Here is a 5,666-nt window from a genome sequence, read left to right on the forward strand (position 1 = left end):
TAAGCAGATTTATTTTAACAAGTTTCTGTTTTTTATTATCTTCCGACACTGAGAACTTCTCAAAATTAAATTAGTACAAATCTTCTTCAATCTCTAAAAACTCGATTCCTAAGGAAATAAAAGAAAAAGTAAGTGAATATTGCGGTGAAAGATATTTAAAACAAGTTCTGCCTACAAAAAGAGAGATTCAGTCATCTTCATTTAGGACATACCGGAATAGAAACAAATTCCTGCTGGCCATATACAGCCATTTCTTTGGCGTAAGTAATTCAAATATATACATATATATTTGCTAGGAATTTTTGCGTATAAATGTTAAACTTTGGCTCTGTTTTTATATACTTATTAAAACACATATTTCTAAGAAAAACATAAAGCACATTTCGCAAGCATTTTTACGATACTAAAGTAGCACAGGAACATAGAGGAATTAATATCTGCATTCATGTATGTATTTTGGTGATCCGTTTTTTTGCTCTTATTTGTGGTCGGAAATGATTTTATGTGTTTGAACAGTTAAAACGTGAATTTAGTATTTATGTAAAGTCATTTAATAAATATATTAATGTACATGTACAGCTGCAATCAATCTGCTTTGTGTTCCTTGCATTGGTTCTCCAGGCTTTTTCTAATAACATTTAACAAGCTGTTTGTGTCAGCCTGTCTGCAGAAAAGATGATGCTGTCCGCCTTTTTTAAGCACATACATACATACACAAATAAGTACAGTATGTAAATCTCTTTTTTATTGAAGCAAGTATATGTGTACATATGTGCGCTTGTGTTCAATTTATAACGCACGTTTCTGTTTATATGGCACAATAAATTTTCATTCTGTATTTAACTGAAAAGTAGCTTAAAATTTTTTTGCGCATTAAGTATACTACTTATATATAAGAACCTATATTTGTACATACTTTAATATGACTAAATGTATAAATTTGTATATTGTATGTACATTAGGCTGACTCACGATCCATGCGATGAAAAATTGGACAGAGGACACTGTAGGCAATCTTTGAACGCACCGATCCGTTTATTTGCGATAAAGTCGAACTTTCCAACGATTGCCGGTTGCGTGAGAAACCATAGCCTACATTTACTCACGCGCCTGGCAGAGGTGAGTCCCTACTTCGCCACGACAATTCTGTCGTATATCAAGCGAAAGATAAACCTAACTGTGTTGTTCTCCACCCCGAGATTAGTCAAGGATTTTTTTCTATGGTTCCGGTTTGCAGAATATGTACACAGCAAATTTTACAGATGTGCCCTTCAAAATGGCATGCCGAAAGAGGCTCTATCGCACCCAGTGAATCGTATTTCTTATACAGAGGTCAGTCAGTATCTCCAGGTTCTTTCATGGGAAGGATGATAAGCTTATTTTAGTGGGGTATCCTAATGAACATACACAACTACATGCTTATTATGACAACCAATTTAAAAATAAGACCAACTTATTTAATACCAACCAAGCTGACGAAAGTAAGAACACATACAATGGCAGACAGTTCTTCTTATCTGTAAGTCAACGTTGTGCTTGGCTGGTTAGGCTTGTTATCGCTTGTCGCGTTGTAATTTGTTTGGCTGCCTTATTTGGGCAAATCAACATATTCCTTATATTCCTTTCCAACCAAATTGACAAAGAAAAGTAGCAGCGCTCACATACAAATGTGTTGCTTAAGTATTATGCATTCAGTCATGCATGAAATATCATGTGCCCAATGCACGGCACATAAGATGTTTCTTACATTACTTGTGAGAAAATGATTCACCATAACAAGATGAGTCTGCGTTTAGACTTTTAATGAATTATGTGATGAGGACTAGTTGTAGAAAGGCATCAAAATAAATTTTAAAATTAATAGTAATGCACATATGCCTTAGTCCGCGTATTCGCCTTCGCCGTCGTACTCGTATTTGCTTTCGTATTCGTCTAAGCGTTCGTATTCGACTTCATTTATACTTCGTAATCGTCTTCGCCATCGTCCTCACCGTTGTCCTCGTATTCATTTTCTTACTCCCCTTCGAATTCACATTCGTCTTCGTACCCTTCTTGTCTGGTCGCCGTTGTCTTTTACTCTATGTCTTAGTGTTTCGAAAAACAATTTTTTTCTTATAGCCTATTTCGACCAACTGCAGTTAAGGGCTCACGCTAGTTCCAAGAATGTTGACATGAGGTGATCGGCAAGGTTTATCTCTTAATTCTCGCTTCGGTATGTAATCTCCTTTATCCAGTAGGCATCAACTACTGTTAAGGCTGTGTGGAAATGAAAGAAAGGAAGCCGCTAAAGAAGTTTCACTCTAAAAAAGTTTGTACTTATCTCGCGAGGCGTTATGAGAACAGACTAATGAATGTATATCAACAGATTTTTAACTAGAATTACCTACAGGAGCTTGGCCCTCCACCTATTTTCCATCACTTGGTCCATGGCTTGAGGATTGCAAATATCTCAGCCCGCAAGACCGAAGCATACTCCCCAAGAGAAAAATGCAGCTTACCCCAATTAGCTGCGATAAAGATGCCAGATCCTGACCCAGAGCTGGTATTAAGCCAGTATTCCGCCTCAGGGAGCTCCAAATTATATAATCTCTTCAACAAAAAGCAAAAGTAATGGTGACGAACTATCCTGCGGCATTGAAAAAAGTGCCGTTTCTTTTTAGTTTGCAGATGGCCTTTGAGGCTTCCCCACGTATGCAGACACAAAGTGATGGTAAGCATGGCAGTGCATCAAAAGCAGCGCCAGGTATTGTTGAGAAAGCTCCCGTACAGAGACGGCAATAGTTCTGTAACCTATTTGCATTGCCATAATGCTGCCAATGCTTTGTAGGTCTCATGAGATTTCTACGATTGTTTTGTATCTAGAATTAGTCCTAGATACTTCACTTCGGAAGAAGTCTGAATTGTGACTCCTTTAAGTGTGAGGGGAATGAAGCCATCCAACCTCCTCCTTCCATTAAAGAGCACAACACTACTTTTGGTTGGGCTAACGATGAGCCAATTGCCATCATACCAAATGTATTCATTATTGTCGGCGCTTTCCAGCAAATAGCCAGCAGAGATGGGACTGATGGGATTGGCTTCTGCAAGATCCTTCTGGCCGCAAGTGGACCGTGTGTAGTCTAGTTATCTCTTTAGGTGTTATTAAATTTCACACCGGATTCTTACTGTCCCGGGTGCCTCGAATACTGCCTTTGCTAGCTCGCGGTTTAGACTCCAGGACTCGTACAAGAATGATATAATCACAAGTTGCGCCAATCGACCTGAGAGCAATCCGGTATGACGTCAGAGACGTCAGAGAATGAGAAAGTAAGAAATTATTTTGAAGAAGAAAATGAAGGGGTGAACAAGCGGTGCGATGTAATGATGTAAAATTTCAGCATCTAAAATTTGTTCGGAAAAATATTTAAGTCCGAAAGCAAATAATTTTATTATGTCAGCGAAAGGGTGAATGCTGTCAAATCGACAATGAGAGGATTACCAGTTGGCGGACCTTTATTTCGATGCATCGTGGGTTCGTACTTTCTGCCGCCTGCGAAACTTTGTTCCCGTCACGAGGCTATTTCGAGCTCCAAGTGTTCCCGCTGACCCAACCCTACCTAATGAAACCTAAGCTAGTTAAAAAATGTAACCAGAGAGCATTCGAATTGGCAAAGGCTGGAGCTTGTGTCGATGATTTGGTGCAGTAGTTCTGGGATACTTTCTCAAACAAACTAAAACATAAATCAGCACGCGACATTTGGCTTAACTATAGCAGAACCAGTTTTTTGCTTATAAAAGCGCCAAAAACCCGCCAGATTTTCCTTTTTTTGAAATCTTAGCTAAATAAAGTCTCTCACACATTCCTTGTAAGCAAAAACTTAACAAATCACTAATTCAGTAGTTGCGAGATTTCCCAAAGAAACTACTGAGATGACTGTAATTTTTGTTGCAGTCATTTCATTAAAATAATTTTTTGGGCAATATAAAGCTGTGAAATGTGAAACATTTTTCCAGATATAATGTCTCTTAAATTTATTTTGCCTTCCCTTTATGCTTGCGATTCTATGCGTAATAACTTCACTGAAAATTATAAACGAATCTCGACAAAGAAGGGGTCTGAAATCAGGAATTTTATGACGTAATTATACGTTTTTATGTTTACATAATTTATATGCATGTGTGTATACTATATGTATGTATGTATATACCCGCATGCATCTGTAAGAGTTTATAGCTTTGCCAGCAAGTGGGTGTGTGCCAGCATGTTTGCCAACAATATACAATTGTCAAAGGAATTTTTTTTTTGTACACACAAATACAGACACATACATACGTATGTATCTATGTATGCATAAGTACACATGTGCATTTGTGTAAGGTTGAAAATATGTGCATACCAATTTAAATATTACGATCCCTTGGAAGTAAAATTTAAGTCCTTCAACTTATTTTTTTTTTTTTGTATTCGTACGCACGTAGCGTATGTGTTTTTGTTATTCTGCTTTATCGCATTATAACATTAACATTAACACACACATGGTTAGCCGCCTTGGCGTATAAGTGAAAAGTTGTGACTTGTAGGCCAGTAAGGCGGCTGGTGGCTTAACGGATTTTCAGTCAAATCAATTTAACGTAATTTGTGTGCGAATTTAAGTAATTGTGTGGCATTGCACCACATGCCTACTAATTCATATTTCTATTTGCTAAGAGACGATATGCCATCATTTTTATTGCTCCTCTTTTGTGTTCTAATTTTTATGTTTTCTGTAATTTGCTTGCCAGTGACACCGTAAATAACCTTTTTATGAAGGCAATTGGAATATTATATTTTTTGTATTGCCATTTATGTATGTATATTCAATAAGTGTTGCTTTATTAAGATAGCGAATATCTGTACAGCATTGCGTTCTTTAGAAACTACATACATGAACAAGGTACATACATATACATACCTTGAGGTTTACTGCTTTTTTTCCACTTTCCACTTGCATTCATAATTATTCAACTATTAGTGAATCCGAAGGACGTTAAAGCGCCCACAACTTTTAATTAAAAAAAAAAATACTTTCTACTATTACAAATGTTAGATAGAGTTATAAGTGATCTAATTGCCATATTTCATCTAAATCCAACAGATGTCGCGCATAGTCTCGATTTTTAATATAAATAAATTCCAAATCTCCCTGTACTGATCAAAAGGTTTTAACTTCGAAAAATAAAGCATCATCGCCCATCTACAGGCCAAGTTCTTAACTTCGACCCCTCATATTTGAGATTCGAAAGAACGGTGAAAATTTAATGACATAAAAAAAAAAATTCCTTCTTGTATAACACAAAATTTAGTAGACCGGTATGACATTTCGAAAAGGTGGCAAGTCTAATCAAAGACATTTTCAAACTAAAGCTTTCGTAAATCTCTTTCGATTGACACCCGCATTTTAATATTTCACATAATTTGTATCTAACTTAATTAAATTCGACTTTTCAATTAGGTGGCAACCTTCTTCAAAAATGTTTTCAAACTAAAACCTTTTTAAATTTCCAACGCCTGCTATTGTGATATATATTTCAATTAACTCATAAATTAACGTGAATTTTATTTTTCAAACATGTTGCTATTTTAATAATTCATTTAACTTTTTTAAATAATTTGATTTTCGAAAACCTCGAAAATAATTGTTGTGTTC

This window comes from Rhagoletis zephyria, unplaced genomic scaffold (assembly GCF_001687245.7).
Source record: "Rhagoletis zephyria isolate East Lansing unplaced genomic scaffold, Rhagoletis_zephyria_1.1 Rzeph_scaffold_02591, whole genome shotgun sequence".
In the NCBI taxonomy this organism is placed as follows: Eukaryota; Metazoa; Arthropoda; class Insecta; order Diptera; family Tephritidae; genus Rhagoletis; species Rhagoletis zephyria.